The sequence below is a fragment of the Nomascus leucogenys genome, chromosome 13 (genome assembly GCF_006542625.1).
Source record: "Nomascus leucogenys isolate Asia chromosome 13, Asia_NLE_v1, whole genome shotgun sequence".
Classification (NCBI taxonomy): Eukaryota; Metazoa; Chordata; class Mammalia; order Primates; family Hylobatidae; genus Nomascus; species Nomascus leucogenys.
The window spans coordinates 42,376,298-42,389,023 of record NC_044393.1 but is presented as its reverse complement, the minus strand read 5'-3'; the positions used below and the strand labels follow the sequence as shown (position 1 = coordinate 42,389,023).

At 44.2% G+C, this 12,726-nt stretch overlaps 1 pseudogene; it reads right to left on the bottom strand.

The window, feature by feature from the left end:
• Positions 1-7,958: 7,958 nt before the first annotated feature.
• LOC115838007 lies at positions 7,959-9,274 on the bottom strand (annotated as a pseudogene).
• Positions 9,275-12,726: the final 3,452 nt, after the last annotated feature.

Here is a 12,726-nt window from a genome sequence, read left to right as displayed (position 1 = left end):
GAGATGTGGTTTCACCATGTTGGCCAGGCTGGTCTTGAATTCCTGACCTCAGGTGATCTGCCCCCTCCAGCCTTCCATAGTGCTGGGATTACAGTCATGAGTCATTGCACCAGGCCATTTTAAATTTGATTTTTAAAACATCTGTGACATCACTAAATTCATTTGGCAATCCAGCTGGCAGGGCTATTTGGTAATTTTTCCTCTATGATGTGTTAGAGCTATACTCATAAGTTTACCAACTTTTCTTGTATCTTTTATCTTACTCTTTTTCCTGTTCCAGGGACTATGTAAATAAGAAAATAGCATTCAAACCTTTTTATTGCTTACCCGAGTTACTTTAATGACCATTCTTTTATTTCATTGCTCATCATTGTTTTATCCCACAATCCTTACTGAATACTCCCATAGCCCAGGTGCTGGGCTTAGAACTGTGGACTCAGGACATGCAGGTCCCTAAAATCAAGGAGGCTGTGTTCACATGAAGGAGATCATCAGACCAAGCATCATATTAGGATTGGCGTGTGCTCTAGGGCATCCCCTGCAGCAGTTACAGTGGAGCTAGGAACACTCAATGCTCAGCAATAGAAGAGCTGAATCAGTTGTGGGCTAGTTATATTCTACCCTACTAAGAAGCAGTTAAAATGAGTGGAGAGGATTTAGATATAGTGACAGAGGAAGACTGAGACATACAGCATAATACACTCTTCAGTAAGAATATATCCTGTGCATGTGTGTGTATGTGCATTCCACATGTATGTATTAGTCTGTTTGTGCTGCTATAACAGAATACCACCAACTAGGTAACTTATACCCAGAAATTTATTGGCTCACAGTTCTGGAGGCTGGGCAGTCCAAGATAAAGGTGCTGGTTGGTTTGGCCATTTGGATTCCAAGATGGCACCTTGAACGCTGAGTTCTGCAGTGGGGAGGAAGTCTTTGTCTTCACTTGGCAAATCACAAAAGAAGTCAAAACTTGCCCTTTAATAATAGCATTAATCCCATCGATGAGGGCAGTGCCTTCATGGCCTAATCATCTCTTAAAGGTCACATCTCTTAACACTATGACAACAGCAATTTAATTTCAACCTGAGTTTTGGAGAAGGCAAACATTCAAACATCGCAATGTATATAAGCATCTTGCAAAAATGTTTACTTTTAATGCTGTATATATTGTTTGGAAACAAATTTTATGTAGAAATAGATACAGGTACAGGTATAGGTGTAGGTGAGCACAGAGAAAAGGTCTGGAAGGGAAGGCTTGTTTGGGTTAGAGGAAGAGGATTGGGATTAGGTTTGTTTTCAGTGGGGAATTTAGCTGTGGCAAATGTTTAAATATTTACAGGGAGAATGCATGCTTGTAATATTACTATTATTATTATTATTTTGAAACAGAATTTCACTCTTGTCCCCCAGACTGGAATGCATTGGCACAATCTCAGCTCACTGCAACCTCCGTCTCTTGGGTTCAAGCGATTTTTCTGCCTCAGACTCCTGAGTAGCAGGGATTACAGCCTTGCGCCACCACGCCTGACTAATTTTTGTTTTTTTAGTAGAGATAGGGTTTCACCATATTGGCCAGGCTGGTCACAAAGTCTTGACCTCAGGTGATCCACCCACCTTGGCCTCCCAAAGCACTGGGATATTATAGGCGTGAGCCACTGTGCCCGGCCTCATGCTTGTATTATTTGTGTAACTAAAAATAAATTTTAATTATGTATTTCCATTTTGGGAAAACAAAAAAGAATTAAAGAGACAGACTGTTTTAAGAACATCAATGTCACTAACTGAATAAGAAAATTGTACAGATTTTGAAGATTTTATGTGATTTCTTGGTTGTTGTGTAGTTTCCCATTCACACACTAATTCATTCATTCATTCATTCATTCATTCAATTTTATCTCCCTTCTGCAAAATATTTGAAGTTGCTTACAAAATCATATACATATAGAACTTCATAATGTAACATCAAAATAAAACTATATTAAAATTATATCTATGTTATACCTGTATGTGTGTGTGCGTGTGTGTGTGTGTGTACGTTATACACATACACAGAAGGCAGATGTCATTGTGCGCTGACTGAATCCTGAGTCTGGGTTTCCTGATAGTTAGAAGACAACCTTCTGTACTGATACTACCAGAATGAACACATACACAATATGGTGTGCTTTTTCCAAAACACTGAAAACCTGTTGTTCATTCCCTGAAAGGAAACAATACCTTCTCCTCTCACCACACAAAACTGGATATCCTAGAAAATTCAGTGCCAATCAAAACCATGACAAACACTTTGTTTTTCTTAGGGAGTCAGATTTAGATTCTTAGGTGAAATAATTATGATTAATTTTTTACCTACAAAAACATGCAGTGGGCACCTCAAAAGCGTGTGGAGCAGGCGGGCATGTTTGTTGACATGGGAGCACCTTGTGCATTGAAGTGCATGTGACATTCCTTATGATTCACTCTCTGAAGCCAGTATCATCCCAATCACTTTACAACCAAAAACACATCTAGAAATTACCAAAACACCCCCTGGAGAGGAGTTTTCACCCCCTGTTTTCACTAAGAACCACTGATTAAGGCATGCAGTAGCATTAACTCAGTGCCTTAGATTGAAGCTTCCCAGAAGCTGATGGGAGCATGGAGCTGTGTGAAGGGGTTTATATAGAGCATGATTCCAGGAAGCAGGGGTGGAGGGAGAATGTCTTTTCATGGTCACCGCTGTGAGCCACTGGGGCTTGATTTCACTGGGATCTCCCAAGAGGAATGCAGAAAGTCGCCAGAATCTGATGGGAGGCAGGAGCATTTACCTACTAACTCCTGGCCCCAAGTGATTGAGATTTACCTTAGGATAAGTTTGTCACAATTTTGAGCTCACCTGTGCACAGAGCTTGGTGCACTGAGACACTGTCAGCATGAAGTGAGTCCAAGTCCAAACATAATTGTTCACTCTGGCAGCAGGGGGCTGAGAGTATGTGGCTCCAGGAACAAGGCTCAGTGGCACCACTTCTAGGGAGAGGCATGATGATTATCTAAGAAGGTCTCAGGTGTACTGGCCAACCAGCTTAAAACCAGCTCAGGGAGTCTTTGGAGAGGCCGTCTAGTTGGGCAAATGTGAAAACCCAGAACATTTTAGATCTGAATCAATACAAGGCCAAGACTGTAGCCACTGGGGTAAATCCTAGCCATGTCAGTCCATTTAATGAATCACCTTTCTGCTCTCCACCTTCATGGTAAGCAGGCCTTTGTTTCCTGTCCCCTTGTCCATCTTTTGTTCCTGGAGAGAAATTCATTCCCCAAAATATTCCCAAGGCAGCATCAACACTTGTACCAGAATACTACTTCTAACCTCTCAGTTCTGGGAAGATTCAGCTGGTCTGTGGTTGTAAAGGTCAAGGTGTGGCTTGATCTTTTCTCTCAACTCAATTGAAGTCTGAGACGCAGAAGCCAGGCTGTTCACATTTACAGTAGAAATTGTTCCTGTACCCATAGCACAGCCTCAAGCCCTGGTCATCACAGCAAGTTCCTGATTCTCCTGCCATGAAGTTGCTGTGAGGGTGAACAAGGCTGTGGGGCATCTCCAGGCTGAGTGTGAGACGACGCTCCCACAGACTTACTTCCTGCCAGCCACACCCTGGGGAGAAACAAAAGGATGCAATGCCAAGGCAAGGGAGGCTTCTTGGGTGGCGATCTCTTAGTTTGCCCTGAGTTTGTGCTCAGTGCTCAGCAGATGAGGAAGTTGATGGCTATCTCCAGGCCCCATCTGTCCACATTGTGCGCGTCCTCAGAGCAGGGAGCTGGCACTCACTTACCTCCAGACTCCCAAATCTCCCAGTTAAACTCAGTACACTTCTAATGGGCACCATCTTAGCTCCAGCCCCCTTGAAGCAGACCCTGGGACTATTCTGGAAAGTGATGCTAGGGCTCTGGAGAGATGGAGGACTGGAAAGAGGAGGGGAAGAGGCCAGGAGCCCATGTAAGGAAGCCTTATGATCTCACACACTGTAGGAAGCTGGGCTCAGACCCCCAGGGACCCACTAAAAACTGGAGAGAACTTCCCACTGGAGACATACAGGAGGAGACTATTCATCCACTGGTCCCTTGGCCATGCCCAAGGGTTGCCCGGTGGGGGTGAGGTGGGTATTGGTTCCCTCACAGGGCAGCCACCGGGATGGCAGGTGGCTCCACAGTCATGCAGTTGGTTCTTAGCAGAGCTGATGTGCACCAGAATTCTCCTGCATGGCCACAAAGTTGTAGCTGTGCATTTGCTCTTTAATGAGTGCATGGCTCACGCTAGGTTTATAGGACATGTGATTCTCATCACATCAATTTTTACAGAAAAGATGCAGATGGCCTGCCTTTTCAGCTGTATCCTCTGTAATGCAACAGGAGGGTGAGAGGGAGGTGCTGGAGACACTATGAAGTTCCCTATAGTCTCCTGCTGCCAGAAGCCACAGCGGCCTTAGTCACAGGAAGAGTCAAAGGTCAGGGTGTGTGGTCCATGGGCACTTCCTGCTGTTCAGTCCTCTGCTCCTCTCAGGGCTGTCCCATGCCTGGGAAGTCCCCTCACATTAACCCTGAGGCAAGCAGGAACTTCCTTGGTTCTCAGCATCCTTCCAACCAGAAAAGGGGCTCAGGTTCGTCTTCCACCCTCATTTCCCATATGCCCAAATTTAACTTGTGCTGAGACCCATTCCATATTTTCTTTGTGAGAAACACAGCCAGACAAGACCAGAATTAAAGACCGTGGCCTGGAGTGACAGTATTAGCCATAATTTCTGGCCTGGAAACAGACACTACAGGCAAGCAAGTCATGGAGGAGGGTTTAATGAAGGGGGATGGAGAACTGTGGGCAGGGTGTGAGGAGTCATGGAGAAGGGTGCAATGAAGAGGTATAAACAGCTGTGGGCAGGGTGCAGGAAGTCAAGGAGGGGAGTGTAATGAGGAGGTATAGAGAGCTGTGGCAGGGTGCAGGAAGTCATGGAGAAGAGTGTAATGAGGGGGTGTAGAGAGCTGTGGGCGGGGTGTGGGGAGTCATGGAGGAGAGTGTAATGAAGAGGCATAGAGAGCTGTGGGCAGTGTGTGGCAAGTCATGGAGGACGGTCTAATGAAGAGATATAGAGAGCTGTGGGCGGGGTGTGGGGAGTCATGGAGGAGACTCTAACGAAGAGGTATTGAGATGGGCGGGGTGTGGGGAAGTCACTGAGGTGCAGTACCCCAGCGGCCAGCAGCAGTGGGGAGCTGCTACTGTGTCCAGCAGAAAAGGGGGACTCCCAATCTCTGAGAGAGAAACCAATATTAGGAAGAGGAACTTTCTGATGGGAGCTGCAGCCTTCAGTGGAGGAACAGATACTTGGGCAAAGGGAGAGAGACTGGGGAGTCCCTCTAGTCGCATAACATTTATTTCTGTTTCTCTGCCCCTTTCTGGGCTTCCTTAAGGTCTGCCTTACCCTTTACCGAACCCCCATCTGTTTACATTAGCTAGAGTGGATTTTAGTTGTCTGCTTCTGGAAATTCTGATGGAGATACTGTATTTACATGTTTACATACATTATTCAATTTAATTCATGCAACAAACCCAGTGAAGTGAAAACCCCCTAAATACCCACATGCACTCTGCCAACCAAGATGTGGGAGCTCAGAAAGGGTAAATGCAGCAGACACTGTCAGTGGCCGGGCTAAATCCCCTCCATTCTCAGTTCCACAGACTAAACAATAGCTGCCTAGGGAGAATACCTCTACCTGAGGGCATTACTGTTAGGGCTGCAGGGTGATGGTGGACCTGAGTTCAGGGCAGGCCAGACGTGCTGGAAATGCACTGTCCAGGAAGCAGCACTCAACCAATGGCAGCTGGGAGCTGGTAGATAAATGTCCTAGTTTCCTAGCTGCTGTGAAGAGAATCTCTCTAGGGTGTAGTCTGCAGCTGTTTCCAGAATTTCCCTGTGAGTTGAGTCCTGATTGCTCCCAGTGGTAACCAGCTCAATGATACATCCCATTTTAACTTTCTACCCTTTCCTGTCTCTCCCCCACTCCCCATTCCACTGAGTTTTCTTAGGATCACTTCTCAAAGAAACGACTTGTACTTAATCCTTAACCTAGGGGAGGTGGGAAACCAAATCTGAGACATCAAGTTTCTTACCCAAGATTACCTATCAAGTGTCGGGGAGTTTCAAGCTCTCTGACACTTGATAGAATATAACTAATGATACTGAGTACATGTGTGTAATGCATGGTACAAGGGCAGAAACTCATGATTCTAGAGTGTTGGATTTCACGTGCAAATATGGTTTGTCAAATTTTGTACCTCAGAGTCCCAGGGAGACTTGTGCTTGTGGATTCCCTAAGCAGGCAAAGGCAGAGAGGAATTAACGAGAGAGATGATGGATGAGAGGGGAGTGATGATGAGGGCAAGCCTCATGGTGGAGGAGGAAGACGGCACCACGCTGGGAAAACTGTGATAGAGTAGGGTATCTAGACAACAAATGGCCAGTCCTCTGGGAACTGGGTTAAGGGTTTGAAGAAAGAAAAAGAAACAGAGAAAAAGGGAAATACACAAAAAAGCCTATACACCTTCTGCTAATATTATGCGTGACTATTCATACACACGTTATGGGCTCCTCTGAAAGTATGAAAACATCACATATGGTGGCAACTTCACAACAGCAGCTACCCAACAGGAAGAAAAAAAAAGAACAGACTCTGCATGGATGGGATCTGGGTTAATCATCAATTTGTGTTGCTGCTGTTTTGTATCATTAAACTTTATATCTTTTAGTAGCTGAGTCTTTATTAGAAACCATTGGGATTTTTGAGTGAATGCTGAACATGTTGAGAACAGGTGAATTCTATAGGGAAAAAACAAGCAAACACAAAATACCAGCAACACAATCCTTCAATCTTGTTTGATCTGTAGGGTGGAGCAAGGGCTTTAAATCCTGCCAGCAACAAAATGAATTACCAATCTTTTTTTTAAATTATTGCAAAATAGAAATAATATAAAATTTGTCATTTAACTATTTTTAAGCGTATAGTTCAGTGACATTAGATACATTTAGAGTGTTGTGTAACCATCACCAAGATCCATCTCCAGAACTTTTTCATCTTCCAAGGCAGAGTACAGAGTACTCTGTACCTATTAAGCAACTCCCCATTCTCCCTTCCTCCAGTTCCTGGAATCCACCCTTCTACTTTCTGTCTCTATGAAGTTGGCTACCCTCAGTATCTCATATATATGGAATCATACAATATTTGTCCTCACCTATTATTTTTGACTTATGTAAAATTTCAGTATTTTACACATTATTTTGGTTTTATTTGTAAACAACAAATAATCCTTTATTAGGATATATTTGTAACACATTGGTGTTGTAATAAACCCTAAAAAATGGCAGTTTGGAAATAAAAGGTATATAGATTAAGATGGAAGAAATAAAACTGTCTTTGTCTGCAAATGGTGTGATTGCTTATATAGAAAATCTGAAAGAATCAACAGAATAAGTGAAACTTTATAATAATTTTATAGCAAGCATGCAGGATACAAGGTTAGTATACAAAAGTCAATCACTTTCCTATATGCCAGCAACCTATGAATGAGTGGAATTTAAAATGAAAACACATTACCATTTACATTAGCAGCCCAAAATTGAAATATTTAGTTACAGATCTAACAAAATATGTAGAAGGTTTATATGAGGAAAATGACAAAACTTTAATTAAAAGGAATCAAAAGACTAGATAAATAAAAAGGTATTCAATGTTTATAGACAGGACAACTCAATATTTTCAAAATGTCAGTTCTTTACCACTTGACTGGTAGATTCAATGCAATCCCAATCAAAATCCCAGCAAGTTATTTTTGTTACATAAACTAATTGATTCTAAGTTAGTTTTTTTTTTTTTTGACCTCTGAAATTTTTATTGGCCTCCTTCTCCTCAAAGGGTTCCCTGCCTCTGCTGGCTTAATGTCTCAGAACTTTGGTGCCATTGGTCTCAGACACCAGTTTGCCATCCACCATCTGGTGGGTCTTTTGGATGGTTTACATGGAGTTGCTGCTGTCCAGGGCATCACCAATATTGAAGTCTTTGCCATCTTCCAGCAGGCAGCGGTAGGTGGAGGTCTCAGCCTCCAGCTTGACCTTGATGTTCAGCAGGGCCTTGTACTCCTAGGCCTGGCGCTGTCCCTCTGCCTGGGTCTGTGCCAGCTCTGACTTCAGGTGCAGCAGGATCCCGTTGAGCTGCTCCATCTGCAGGGTGTAGCAGGCCTCCACCTCCCTCAGGCTGTTCTCCAAGCTGGCCTTCAGATTTCTCATGGAATCCAGGTCGATCTCCAAGGACTGGACTGTATGTCTCAGCTCGGTGAGCATCATCTCAGCAGCTCCAACCTTGGCGGACTGTGTGGTGACCACTGTGGTGCTCTCCTTAATCTGCTGAGACCAGTACATGTCTGGCTCATCTCGGTTCTTCTGAGCCAGCTCGTCATATTGGGCCTGGTTGTCTGCCATGATCTAGGCGAGGTCCTGAGACTTGGGGGCATCTACCTCCATGGTCAACCCAGAGTTGGTAATATGGGCTTTTAGGCATTTTATTTCCTCTTTGTGGTTCTTCTTCATGAAGAGCAGGTCCTCCTTGAGAGCCTTGATCTATGTCTCTAGCTGCAGCCGAGTGACATTGGTGTCATCAATGACCTTGCAGAGCCCATGGAGGTCACTCTCTACAGATTGGAGCATGGCCAGCTCTGTCTCATACTTGACTCTAAAGTCATCAGCAGCAAGATGGGCATTGTCGATTGCAGAATGATGCTGGCATTGTCCACAGTATTTGTGAAGATCTGTACCCTCAGGTCCTCGATGGTCTTGAAGTAATGCCCTCAGTCTCTGACCTGGGGTCCCTCCTTCTCCAATTGCTCACAGATTTTGCTCTACAGCCTCTGGTTCTCAGTCTCCAGGCTCCTCACTCTGTCCAGGTAGGAGATCAGGTGGTCATTCAGGATTTGCCTGGTCTCCTTCTCCTTCTGGATGTCTTCGATTCCTGCCAGACTCCTAGCCATCCCCACAGCCAGGGCTCCAGACACCATGCTGCCCTGGAAGTTGGTGGAGCAGGGCACAGAGATCAGGGAACCACAGCCCCCAGCACCTGCATAGACGCTGGCCTTGCTGCTGATCAGCTGGGCACCGTAGCTTGGCACCTGGATAGAGCCCAGGGACCAGTAGTTGGTGGAGAAGGTGGAGCAAGTGGTGAAGCTCATGCTGTTTGAGGAGGAGAGTGAGAGGACAGGACTCAGGCTTTGCCGACGATCTTGATTCTACGTTTATATGGAAAGGCGAAAGACCCAGAATAGCCAACTCAATATTGAAAGAGAAGAAAGTCAGAATACTTACACTAACCAACTTCAAGGCTTACTGAAAGCTACAGTAATCAAGATAGTGAGGTATTGATGAAAGAATAAACAAATAGTTCAAAGTAATAGAACAGAGAGCTAAGGTATAGACCCACAATAATATAGTCAATTACTCTTTGATATAGGAGCAAAGGTGATGCAATGGAGAAATGTTGTCTTTTCCATAAATGCTGCTGAAACTACTGGACATTTCTGTGTAAAAAAATGAATCTAGATCAAACCTTATATCATTCACAAAAATTAACCCAATAGAGCATAGACCTAAATATAAAATGCAGAACTATAAACCTCCCAGAAAATAACAGGAGAAAATCAATGACTTGGGTATGGCAATATAACACCAGAGGCAAAACCCATAAAAAATAATAAGCTTGATTGTATTAAAATTAAAAATTTATGCTTGGTAAAAGACACAGTTAAGAAAATTGGGAGGCAGTTCCAAGACAGCCGAATAGGAACAGCTCCAATCTACAGCTCCCAGAGTGAGTGATGCAGAAGATGGGTGATTTCTGCATTTCCAACTGAGGTACTGGGTTCATCTCACTGTGGCTCGTTGGACAGTGGGGGCAGGACAGTGGATGCAGCCCACCAAGTGTGAGCCAAAGCAGGGCAAGGCATCACCTCACCTGGGAAGCAGAAGGGGTCAGAGAATTCCCTTTCCTAACAAAGGGAAGGGGTGACAGATGGCACCTGGAAAATTGTGTCACTCCCACCCTAATACTGCACTTTTCCAATGGTCTTAGCAAACGGCACACCAGGAGATTATATCCTGGGCCTGGCTTGGAGGGTCCCATGCCCACAGAGCCTCGCTCATTGCTAGCACAGCAGTCTGAGATTGAACTGCAAGGTGGCAGCAAGCCTGGGGGAGGGGCGCCTGCCATTGCTGGGGCTTGAGTAGGTAAACAAAGCAGCCAGGAATCTTGAACTGGGTGGAGCCCACTGCTGCTCAAGGAGGCCTGCCTGTCTCTGTAGACTCCACCTGTGGGGGCAAGGCATAGCCGAACAAAAGACAGCAGAAACCTCTGCAGACTTAAACTTCCATGTCTGACAGCTTTGAAGAGAGTAGTGGTTCTCTCAGCATGGAGTTTGAGATCTGAGAATGGACAGACTGCCTCCTCAAGTGGGTCCCTGAGCCCCAAGTAGCCTAACTGGGAGGCATCCCCCAGTAGGGGCAGACTGACACCTCACATGGCCAGGAACCCCTCTGAGACGAAGCTTCCAGAAGAACGATCAGGCAGGAACCTTTGCTGTTCAGCAATATTGGCTGTTCTGCAGCCTCCACTGCTGATACCCAGGCAAACAGGATCTGGAGTGGACCTCCAGCAAACTCCAACAGACCTGTAGCTCCTCAGCTGTAGCTCCTCCTCTTGACTGTTAGAAGGAAAAACAACAAACAGAAAGGACATCCACACCAAAACCCCATCTGTACATCACCGTCATCAAAGACCAAAGGTAGATAAAACAACAAAGATGGGGAAAAACATAGCAGAAAAACTAAAAATTCTAAAAATCAGAGCACCTCTCCCCCTCCAAAGGAATGCAGCTCCTTGCCAGCAATGGAACAAAGCTGGATGGAGAATGACTTTGACGAGTTGAGAGAAGAAGGCTTCAGATGATCAAACTTCTCTGAGCTAAAGGAGGAAGTTCAAACCCAATGCAAAGAAGCTAAAAACCTTGAAAAAAGATTAGACGAATGGCTAAATAGAATAACCAGTGTAGAGAAGTCCTTAAATGACCTGATGGAGGTGAAAACCATGGCACGAGAACTACATGATGAATGCACAAGCTTCAGCAGCCGATTCGATCAACTGGAAGAAAGTGTATCGAGATTGAAGATCAAATGAATGACATGAAGCAAGAAGAGAAGTTTAGAGAGAAAAGGGTAAAAAGAAATGAACAAAGCCTCCAAGAAATATCGGACTATGTGAAAAGACCAAATCTACGTCTGATTGGTGTACCTGAAAGTGACAGGGAGAATGGAACCAAGTTGGAAAACACTCTGAAGGATATTATCCAGGAGAACTTCCCCAATCTAGCAAGGCAGGCCAACATTCAAATTCTGGAAATACAGAGAACACCACAAAGATGTTCCTGGAGAAGAGCAACTCCAAGACACATAATTGTCAGATTCACCAAAATTGAAATGAAGGAAAAAATGTTAAGGGCAGCCAGAGAGAAAGGTCAGGTTATCCACAAAGGGAAACCCATCAGACTAACAGCTGATCTCTCCGCAGAAACTCTACAAGCCAGAAGAGAGTGGGGGCCAATATTCAACATTCTTAAAGAAAAGAATTTTCAACTCAGAATTTCATGTCCAGCCAAACTAAGCTTCATAAGTGAAGGAGAAATAAAATCCTTTACAGACAAGCAAATGCTGAGAGATTTTGTCACCACCAGGTCTGCCCTAAAAGAGCTCCTGAAGGAAGCACTAAACATGAAAAGGAACAACTGGAACCAGCCACTGCAAAAACATGCCAAATTGTAAAGACCATCAAGGCTAGGAAGAAACCGCATCAACTAACGAGCAAAATAACCAGCTAACATCATAATGACATGATCAAATTCATACATAACAATATTAACTTAAATGTAAATGGGCTAAATGCTCCACTTAAAAGACACAGACTGGCAAATTGGATAAAGAGTCAAGATCCATCAGTGTGCTGTATTCAGGTGACCCATCTCATGTGCAGAGACACACATAGACACAAAATAAAGGGATGGAGCAAGATCTACCAAGCAAATGGAAAACAAAAAAGGCAGGGGTTGCAATCCTAGTCTCTGATAAAACAGACTCTAAACCAACAAAGATCAAAAGAGACAAAGAAGGCCATTATATTATGGTAAAGGGATCAATTCAACAAGAAGAGCTTACTATCCTAAATATATATGCACTCAATACATGAGCACCCAGATTCATAAAGCAAGTCCTTAGTGACCTACAAAGAGATTTAGACTCCCACACAATAATAATGGGAGATTTCAACACCCCACTGTCAACATTAGACAGATCAACAAGACAGAAAGTTACCAAGGATATCCAGGAATTGAACTCAGCTCTGCACAAAGCGGACCTAATAGACATCTACAGAACTTTCCACCCCAAATCAACAGCATATATGTTCTTCTGAGCACCACATCACACTTATTCCAAAACTGACCACATAGTTGGAAGTAAAGCCCTCCTCAGCAAATGTAAAAGAATAGAAATTATAACAAACTATCTCTCAGACCACAGTGCAATCAAACTAGAACACAGGATTAAGAAACTCACTCAAAACTGCTCAACTACATGGAAACTGAACAACCTGCTCCTGAATGACTACTGG